The sequence below is a fragment of the Dipteris shenzhenensis genome, chromosome 22 (genome assembly GCF_047967505.1).
Source record: "Dipteris shenzhenensis isolate YYH24624 ecotype China chromosome 22, Dip_SZ_1.0, whole genome shotgun sequence".
In the NCBI taxonomy this organism is placed as follows: Eukaryota; Viridiplantae; Streptophyta; class Polypodiopsida; order Gleicheniales; family Dipteridaceae; genus Dipteris; species Dipteris shenzhenensis.
The window spans coordinates 51,592,147-51,603,104 of record NC_141617.1 but is presented as its reverse complement, the minus strand read 5'-3'; the positions used below and the strand labels follow the sequence as shown (position 1 = coordinate 51,603,104).

The 10,958-nt window shown below is 44.7% G+C and overlaps 1 pseudogene; it reads left to right on the top strand.

Moving 5' to 3' along the window:
- The first annotated feature begins 2,354 nt into the window (after window positions 1-2,354).
- LOC147888264 (uncharacterized) lies at window positions 2,355-7,116 on the top strand (annotated as a pseudogene).
- Window positions 7,117-10,958: the final 3,842 nt, after the last annotated feature.

The following is a 10,958-nucleotide window of genomic DNA, read 5'->3' as shown; positions in this document are numbered from 1 at the left end:
TATTGTTTGTTTGCAAGAGCATAATCAACACTCTAAGACTGGTCATCATGATTACTTTGGCGGTTATGATATATATTATGCTGGTACCACTACCTACTCAGGTGTATGCATAATGGTTAGACATGAGTTGGAGCCTCAGTTAGCCTTCAATGAAAGCAGTGGCAGATGGATGGTCATACAATGTAATGTCAATGGTGATATTCTTGAGTTTGCATCAGTCTATGCCTCCCAGACCTCTGCCATGAGGGCTTCTTTATGGGATTCTTTAAGCAAATATCCATGGAGATCTAATGCATTTATCTGTGGAGATTTTAATAATTCCCTTCTGCCAAGAGACAACACCACTTCAAGATCTCATATGCTATCATCGGAAAGGCAGAAATGGGATAGCATGCTTCTTTCTGTGCAGGCTGAAGATTTATGGCTGCTTCTCCAAGGGTCAATGCCTGGATATACTTTTCATCATAATGCATTTACTACATACTGGGCAAGGCTTGACAGATGGTATTTGTTTTACCCACAATAATATGCAGATTTTAGCCCTCATCTCCTCATTAATTTCTCATTGGGCTTGTCAGATCATGCCCCATTATGGATGAATCTGCAACTTGGTATGCCACTGGATGATTTGCCACCTCTTTCCAGTAGATTACTGCATGTTAATCAGGCTTATTTCCCACATCACTATTTCCAGCAAATGATCAGACTTCCAATTCATCCCTTCCCTTTGCATGCCCAGGAGGACATGGATTATGCTTGGGACAGTTTTGTCTCTCATATACAGAATGTCATTAGGGAGTATGGAAACTGGCATATGACTAAATGGAGGAATGAGGTTAAATGCGCAAAAAGGACAGCACAACAATTGACTGAATTTTCACATTTAAGGCCTCTCCCTGAATCAGAAAATGATTCCCTTTCACATGCTTGGATCAAACTGACTGATAATGATCAGAGGAAATTGCACAAATGGCAGATTAGAGCAAGAATGAAGCCCCTCATGGATAAGGGCTGCTCATCAAAAGCCTTCTTCCAGGGCCTGCATGCTATTCGAAAGAAAAACTCATGTCTAAGGGTAAGGAAGCTAGATGGCTCTTGGACGCACTCTTTCTCTGATCTCCAAGATTAATGCCAAAATTATTTCCAGAAATTGCTCTCTGCTTTTCGATGCTCTTACATTAGAGAGACCTTTTACTGACACAGAACTTGATAATGCATTGTCCCACCTCAGCAAATACAAGTCCCCTGGCTGGGATGGCCTTATGGTGGAATTTTATATTTCTCTTTGGGATGATTTGAAAGATGTCCTTTTGCAAATGATCAATGTTGCCTGGCAAGAAAATCACTTGCCGCACCCTTGGAAGTATGGCATAGTCAAGCTTGTGCCCAAAAAACATCTGTGTGACCATATGTCAGATTGGACGCCTATTACTTTGATGCCTGTAGTTTACAAACTCATTGCCAAAATGATTGTGTATAGGCTTCACGGGATACTGAATGGGGGCCTTCATCCTCATCAGTATGGGTTTGTGCCGCGAAGACAAATCCATGACAATATCTCCGATGCATTGACTGCAATTGAATATGCTAAGTAATCGCATCAAGATGTGCTCATATTGCAGGTAGATATTGCTAAGGCATTTGACACAGTTCAATGGGATTTTATCTCTCAAATCATGAGAAAGTTGGGCTTTGGTCCCAAGATAGCAAATGCAGTTTATTGGCTTTATTTTGGCTCTACTTCTCAGTGCATTCTTGGGGGTCATCTATCTCGGTCATGGACATTGGGTAGATCAGTTAGACAGGGCTGCCCTCTTAGTGCTCTCTTCTAGGCCATTGCGACCCATCCCCTCTTGATGTATCTTGATCATCTTACAAACACAGGACAGATGACTGGTCTTAAAATCCTTGGGGCTGCATCTTTTTTGGCACAAGCATATGCTGATGATTCCTTCTTTATGCCATAGAATTCTCCCTGGGAATTTCACATGCTTATGACCACACTATCATTGTATGGATTGGCAGCGGGATTGCATGTCAATTTTGACAAATCTAAATTACTTCCCCTTAAACAATGTGACTGGTATTCTATTTACTGGCCAGGTCAGGTGGTTCATTCCAAAGATGTAGTCAGGCATTTGGGATATCCTATAGGATGGCATATCACCAGGAAGCAGCAGTTAAAATGGATCTTCCAAAGACTTCAACATAAACTGGAATATTGGAAAATTTCTACGTGGCCACTTCATGTCAGGCTCAGAATAGTACAGTCCATTGTAATGTCCTATGTCCAATTCTTTTTGCCTTTGCTGCATTGGTCCTCCAGAGATATTTCAACCTTTATGTCTCAAGCTATGGAGATGTTATGGAGGACAAAAACTGTTGTGAAAGCATTGAGACTGATGAAGATGCAAATGGTGTGCTCTCCTAGGATGCATGGTGGACTTAATGTTCTCAATATAAGATATCATGTACTTGCAAGGAAGGCGACTATGCTCCATACTTTTTTCCGTCAACAACAACCATGGACTTGTATGATAGCATCCATGTGTGTCAACATGAGGACATCTGCTTATGGTCATTGGACTACTGATCATTGGGAGGTTGTCATTGGGAGATTTGTAGGGAAGATACCTGGCTGTCCTTTCTCTACTGCTCTGATACTTGACTGGAAACAAGTACTTTCTAAGGTCAAATGGGCTCCCGATAATTGCTCGGGGACAAACTCAATGAGGAAAGAAAGTATTCATTGGAGTATCATCTTTGATATTCCACTTGCTTTAAAGGAACCTGTTCGGGCATATAATCTCATGAAATTGGGAATTAGATACATAAATGATGTGGTAGATTATCAGGGCTATGTCTTATCTTTTCCTCAGGCCACTGCTTCCTATGCATTGGGAATGCATCATATGTCGATATGGAAGAAAATTGCTGATTTGTTACATCCGCTTCTACCTGTTCCTCCTGTGGCTGACACAGATAGGCTTATGGATTGGCAATTGCAACCCTCTGCTACATGCTCTCATCCTGTACCTCTGCCTGCCTTGACCTCCATCAAAGCCTACAAGCTTCTTCAGCCTGCTCCATGGATTCAGCAATATGCTAATACTCTGTGGCATATCAAGAAGCCCCTCTCATGGTGGCGGAAGAATCTCCGGATATTATGGAAGTGTAAAATGCCTTTCAAACAAAGACTTTTTCTTTGGAGATGCATGACCGGCACATTGTCAGTGGGAATCACACTTGCCAAACGTCACATTGCACCATCCACATGTTTACGATGTCAGGCTCCTTCAGAGACTGTCCGTCATTTGCTTTGGCACTGCCCGTGTTCTAGGAACCTCCTCGGGAGAATTTCAGATCATCTTCGGCTCCGTTTCCCGAGTCACAGATTTGGGAAACTTTTTTGGTTATTTGGCAGATTTATGAGGTCTTTGTCTCAATACTCACTATTTCTCTCATGGGTAAGATATTGGGCTCTTTGGACAATCTGGAGTGAGCATAATTTGGCATACTTGGGTTGGCAGATTCACAAGTCATATGAATCTTTCCGAGCCTCATTGCGGCAATCCTTATATGATGCCAGCCATGAGGGTGATATACATGCTTCTTGCATAGAGCTTTTCTTTTTATGTTTCTGATCTTTGGGATACTCTCCATTTTGGAGACTTCCCATCTTGTAAATTTATGAGAATATAAATACATTGCACTGGATTTTACTAAAAAAAAAGTGTGTGTGTGTCTTTAATTCCCCTCTGCCAAGAGATAACATCACTTCAAGATCTCATATGCTATCATTGGAAAGGCAGAAATGGGATAGCATGCTTCTTTCTGTGCAGGCTGAAGATTTATGGCTGCTTCTCCAAGGGTCAGTGCCTGGATATACTTTTCATCATAATGCACTTACTACATACTGGGCAAGGCTTGACAGATGGTATTTGTTTTACCCACTACAATTTGCAGATTTTAGCCCTCATCTCCTTATACATTTCTCATTGGGCTTGTCAGATCATGCCCCATTGTGGATGAATTCGCAGCTTGGCATTCTTCTGGATGATTTGCCACCCCTTTCCAGTAGATTATTGCATGTTAATCAGGCTTATTTCCGACATCACTATTTCCAACAAATGATCAGAGTTGCAATTCATCCCTTGCCTTTGCATGCCCAGGAGGACATCAATTATGCTTGGGACAGTTTTGTCTCTCGTATGCAGAATGTCATTAGGGAGTATGGCAACTGGCATATGACTGAATGGAGGAATTTTCTCAGTTCAGAAAAGGATTCCCTTTCACATGCTTAGTTTAAATTGACTGTTAATGATCAGAGGAAATTGCACAAATGGCAAATTAGGGCAAGAATGAAGCCCCTCATGGATAAGGGCTGCTCATCAAAAGCCTTTTTCCAGGGCTTGCATGCTACTCGAAAGAAAAACTCATGTCTAAGGGTAAGGAAGCTAGATGGCTCTTGGACGCACTCTTTCTCTGATCTCCAAGATGAATGCCAAAATTATTTCCAGAAATTGTTCTCTGCTCCTGGTTCCCCATCAAATCAAATGACTGATGCTAGGACTGAATTTCTCCAATATGTTTCTGGAATAGTGGAAATGGATGATGCTCTTACCTTGGAGAGACCTTTTACTGACACAAAACTTGATAATGCATTGTTCCACCTCAGCAAATACAAGTTCCCTAGCTGGGATGGCCTTACGGTGGAATTTTATATTTCTTTTTGGGATGATTTAAAAGAAGTCCTCTTGCAAATGATCAATGTTGCCTGGCAAGAAAATGAGTTGCCGCACTCTTGGAAGCATGGCATAGTCAAACTTGTGCCCAAAAAACATTTGTGTGACCATATGTCACATTGGAGGCCTATTACTTTGATGCCTGTAGTTTACAAACTCATTGCCAAAATAATTGTGCATACGCTTCACAGGATAATGGATCCGGGACTTCATCCTCATCAGTATGGGTTTGTGCCGCGAAGACAAATCCATGACAATATATCCAATGCCTTGACTGCAATTGAATATGCTAAGTATTCGCATCAAGATGTGCTTATATTGCAGGTGGATATTGCTAAGGCATTTGACACTGTTCAATGGGATTCTCTCTCTCAAAATCATGACAAAGTTGGGCTTTGGTCCCAAGATGGCAAATGTATTTTACTGGCTTTATTCTGGCTCTACTTCTCAGTGCATTCTTGGGGGTCATCTGTCTCGGTCATGGACATTGGGTCGATCAGTTAGACAGGGCTGCCCTCTTAGTGCTCTCTTCTATGCCATTGCGACACATCCCCTTTTAATGTATCTTGATCATCTTACAAACATAGGACAAATGACTGGTCTTAAAATCCCTGGGGCTGCATCTTTTTTGGCACAAGCATATGCTGATGATTCCTTCTTTATGCCACAGAATTCTCCCGGGGAAGTTCACATGCTTATGACCACTCTTTCATTGTATGGTTTGGCAGCGGGATTGCATGTCAATTTTGACAAATCTAAATTACTTTCCCTAAAACAATGTGACTGGCATTCTATTCTTTGGCCAGGTCAAGCGGTGCATTCCAAAGATGTAGTCAGGCATTTGGGATATCCCATAAGATGGCATATCACCAAGAAGCAGCAGCTAAAATGGATCCTCCAAAGACTTCAACATAAACTGGAATACTAGAAGATTTCTACTTGGCCTCTTCATGTCAGGCTCAGAATAGTACAGTCCATTGTAATGTCCTATGTCCAGTTCTATTTGCCTTTGTTGGATTGGTCCTCCAGGGATATTTCAGCCTTTATGTCTCAAGCTATGGAGATGTTATGGAGGACAAAAACTGCTGTGAAAGCATTGAGACTAATGAAGATGGAAATGGTGTGCTCTCCTAGGATGCATGTCCTCAATATAAGATATCATGTACTTGCAAGGAAGGCGACTATGCTGCATACTTTTTTCCACCAACAGCAGCCATGGACTTGTATGCTAGCATCCATGTTTGTCAACATGAGGACTTGTGCTTATGGTCATTGGACTACTGATCATTGGGAGGTTGTCATTGAGAGATTTGTAGGGAAGATACCTGGCTGTCCTTTCTCTACTGCTCTGATACTTGACTGGAAACAAGTACTTTCTAAGGTCAAATGGGCTCCTGATAATTGCTCGGGGATAAACTCAGTGAGAAAAGAAAGTATTCATTGGAGTGCCATCTTTGACATTCCACTCGCTTTACAGGAACCTGTTCGGGCATACAATCTCATGAAATTGGGAATTAGATACATACATGATGTGGTATATGATCAGGGCTATGTCTTATCTTTTCCTCAGGCCACTGCTTCCTATGCATTGGGAATGCATCATAGGTCTATATGGAAAAAAATTGCTGATTTATTACATCCTTTTCTACCTGTTCCTCCCGTGGCTGACACAAACAAGCTTACGGATTAGCAATTGCAACCCTCTGCTACATGCACTCATCATGTTCCTCTTCCTGCCTTAACCTCCATCAAAGCCTACAGGCTTCTTCAGCCTGCTCCATGGATTCAGCAATATGCTAATTCTCTGTGGCATATAAGGAAGCCCCTCTCATGGTGGCGGAAGAATCTTTGGATGTTGTGTAAAATGCCATTGAAACAAAGACTTTTTCTTTGGAGATGTATGACAAGCACATTGTCAGTGGGGGTCACACTTGCTAAACGTTGCATTGCACCATCCACATATTTAAGATGTTAGGCTCCTTCAGAGACTGTTCTTCATTTGCTTTGGCACTGCCCGTGTTCTAAGATACTCCTCAGGAGAATTTCAGATTATCTTCGGCTCCATTTCCCGAGTCACAAATTCAGGAAGCATTTCTGGCTTTTTGGCAGATTTATGAGGTCTTTGTCTCAATACTTACTATTTCTCTCTTGGGTGAGATATTGGGCTCTTTGGACAATCTGGAGTGAGCATAATTTGGCATACTTGGGTCGATAGATTCACAAGTCATATGAATCTTTCCGAGCCTCATTGCGGCAATCCTTATATGATGCCTGCCATGAGGGTGATATGGATGCTTCTTGCATAGAGCTTTTCTTTTTATGTTTCTTATCTTTGGGATACTCTCCATTTCGGAGACCTCCCATCATGTAAATTTATGAGCATATAAATATAGTGCACTGGATATTACCAAAAAAAGTGTGTGTATATATATAGATAGTGTTTCTATGTAGTATGGACATGCACATCTCTCTCTCTCTCTCTCTCTCTCTCTCTCTCTCTCCCCGTAGTCTGTACCTCAGCCCGTCGTCCATACACCCTCTCGACTTGTCGTCCGTACAGCTCGTAGTCCATCGGTTGTACAGCTTTCGTACTGTTTGTCATATCCCATCAGACCTACGTACATCCCTCGTTAGACATCCATACACCTAGAATTCAGGTTCTTGAAGGACCTGGCAAGCAGGCAGTAATTGATGAGGTTGTAAAGTCTTGCAAGGCTTCCCCCCCTACACCCCATCTAGTCTCTACAGGCAAAGATCTAGTTCACACTGAAGTGCAGACCGCTAAGAAGGAAGTGATTGTGGAGTTTGATACCAAAGTAAATAAAGCTAACATTTAGGAAGAGGTTGAAGAACACGCAGCTAGACGTTGAGAATAGAGGGGCATCGTGAAGGATGGTATAAAGAAGAGGACTCTTTGAGTGACACTATAGCACATGTCAAAGCAACCATGCCTAACATTGATTGGCCGGTTGACAAGGGTGATGATGTCGATGATGATGATGAAGCCAGACCAACTCAAATCTCATAATCTCAAGGTCATGCTATCATTACCCTCAACTCACGCAATCGACGTATCAAGCTTCTCCGACAATCTTATAAATTGAAAGGGACTAAGATATGGATAGCTAAGGAACTTACACGAGCTCAACTGAAAATGAGGCAACAGAATTAGCTTAAGGTCAAGGCTACTAGAAAGGATGGAAAATGGGTAGTATATCGTGGAGGCATAGCAATCATTCAGGAGTTTAAATCATTCAGTATATCGTGGAGGCATAGCAATCATTCAGGAGTTTAAATCTAAGCCAAAAGACTCTCAGTCTTAATCTGATGTATGGCTTATTATGTTTTTCAAGCTATTACGTAGGTACTCTAAATAATTAGAGCTGCCATGTGCCCTCCCTAAGCAGATGTACTAGAGAGGTTTTTATGTTCCATAGACCTGTTGGTCTTTTGTGGGCATTAATAGACACTCTCTCTCTCTCTCTCTCTCTCTCTCTCTCACATGTAGTTCCCTGCCACATGTCATTCGTCTAGTCCCCCACCGGTTGGTCTTGTTCCTTGCAACGGTTGGTATGACGAGGAGTGTAAGGAACTCCGCAGGAAACTTCACCTTGAGACCAAGGAGAAGTCTCCCCTCCTTGCCGAAACCAAGAGAGACTACAAGTGGTTGGTTAGGCGCAAGAAACGCCAATTTCTAGCCCGGAATGAGGAGGAGTTGAGAAGCTTGCTTTTCAGCTGTGACTCCAAGGAATTCTGGAGAAAATTCCTCCGCTCGAAGTCTCAGAGCCCCCTCACAGATCCACGTGTCTGGTTTGCATACACTTCAGCTCTATACGATGTTCCAGATCAGCCAGCCATCAATTTATCCCATTTCCCTAGGCCAGCTTCATCTAGTCTCTTCACACCAGAGAGTGTCTGTGCAGCAGTCCACTGATTGAAGAACGGGAGAGCTAAGGATCATGATGGATTGCAAGCGGAGTATGTAATCCATGGGATTGATGCCTTAGATTTTGTTCTTTCCCGTCTCTTCAATGAGTCTATTTGTACAGGCCTACCACAGTCCTGGTTAGGCAATACCATAGTACCTATCCACAAGTCGGGGGACCCTATGGAGCCGTCGAATCACAGGACCATCATGATTAACCACGTTATGGCCAAGATCTATGCATCAGTTTTGGAAAGCTGTGTAAATGACCATGCCGAGACGACAGGACTCAGAGCCAAAGGGCAGGCTGGATTTCGCAGGGATCATTCGACACTTGACCACATCCTCACACTCAGGGCACTGGTAGAGGAGGCGAAGTCACGAAGGCAACGGCTTTATTGTTGCTTCGTGGACTTCAGGAAGGCATTTGACACAGTTCCGCGATTCAGATTGTTTCAGAGGATTCGCCAGATGGGCTTCAGTGGAGAGATACAGTGGGCTATCATGGCTTTGTATGAGAGGGTCACTGGTCGGGTTTGAACACGTGAGGGGCTCTCAGAGGAGGTATGCAGCACGATTGGGGTGAAGCAGGGTTGCCCGCTCTCTCCTACTCTCTTTGGATTATATATTTATGAGCTAGAGATGTTTATACAGATGACAGGCGGTGTGGGCTCTACTCTCTCAAGATCCTCCATATCCTCCTATATGCGGACGATGTGGTTCTCATTTCCTCTACTGCTCAGGGCCTCCAGGCACATATTGAGGCACTCCACAGGTTTTGCCAGGACAGGGGGTTGACCGTAAACCTTGGCAAGACCAAGGTTATGGTTTTCAACACCTCTGATCGTATTTACAGCACGGATGAGTTTTGCTTCACTTATGACGGACAGCCCATTGAGCTTGTTAGAGAGTACACTTATTTGGGGGCAGTTTTCAGGGGACCGGTTTTCACCATGACATATGCAGCACGAGATAGGATTAGTAAAGGGTATGCTTCGTTGGCTCATCTTGAGCGTCAGTGTTTTCAGTCCCACTTTCAGCATCCCGATACGAAATCCTTGCTTTTTGATACATTGGTGAGACCAGCTGCGATGTATGCAGCTCCTTTCTGGGCAGGAGACCTCGGCGCTGCAGATTGGAGACGAGTAGAGCTCAGCCTCGCCCCCCCCTCCCTCACCCGCTCCGCCTCAGCTCAGCCTCTCCGCGCTCCGCGCCCCGTTCAGCAGCCTCTCTCAGTCCCGCAGCCTCTCTCAGTCCCGCTCAGCAGCCTCTCTGTCTGCCCCCCGCTCAGCAGCCTCTCTGTCTGCCTCTATCTGCCCCCCGCTCAGCAGCCTCTCTCAGTCCCGCTCAGCAGCCTCTCTGTCTGCCCCCCGCTCAGCAGCCTCTCTGTCTGCCTCTATCTGCCCCCCGCTCAGCAGCCTCTCTGCCCCCCGCTCAGCAAGCCCATTCCCTCCCTGCGCAAGCCTTTGTTGGAAGGGAAGGGGGTTTAAGGAAAGTCTTAAACTTCTCTCCCTCCCCCCCCCCCCCCCGTCCGTGTGAATAGACTTACAGCAAGTGTCCTTAAAGTGCAGGAAAGGGGCAGAAAGAGGCAGTTTTGAGGGCAGAAAACTGGGCAAAAAGAGGTAGTTTTGAGAGCAGAGAATTCAGCAGCTCCACCATGGCCCTCAGAGGCAGTTTTGAGCAGAGAATTCAGCACTTCCAGGAGTAAGGAGATGCCACAAACAAGGAGCTCCACCATGGCCCTCCAAGGAGTAAAAGTAGAGAAAGATAAAAGCATAGGCAGCAGTACAAGAGCCGAAGAGGCAAGTTCTTCTTTACCCTTAACATCTCCTTCCCCACCACCTCCAACGACCTCCCTTGCCTCCACCCCAACCCTTTCCTACCCACCTACTTTACTTAATCCTCCTGTGGCTCCAACCCCATCTCCTTTACTTCCATCTCCCCCATCACTTCCGGTCACCTCCCTTGCCTCAATCCCAAGCCTTTCCTACCCACCTCCTCTACTCAATCCTCCTCCTCCCCCTCCTTCAGTCTCACCTCCTCCTCTTGCTCCCGTTCATTCCTCCCTAGCCCTTTCCCTTGCTTATTCCTCCCCTCTCCTAGTCCCTACCCATCCTCTTCCTTCCTCTTCCTCCCCTCCCCTAGTCCCTACCCATCCTCTTCCTTCCTCTTCCTCACCTTTCCTATTCCCTACCCAGCCTCCTCCCTCCTCTTCTTCCCCTCCCCTAGTCCCTACCCAGCTTCTTCCCACCTCTCCCCACCGACCCTCCCTTTCAGCCCCTTCCTCC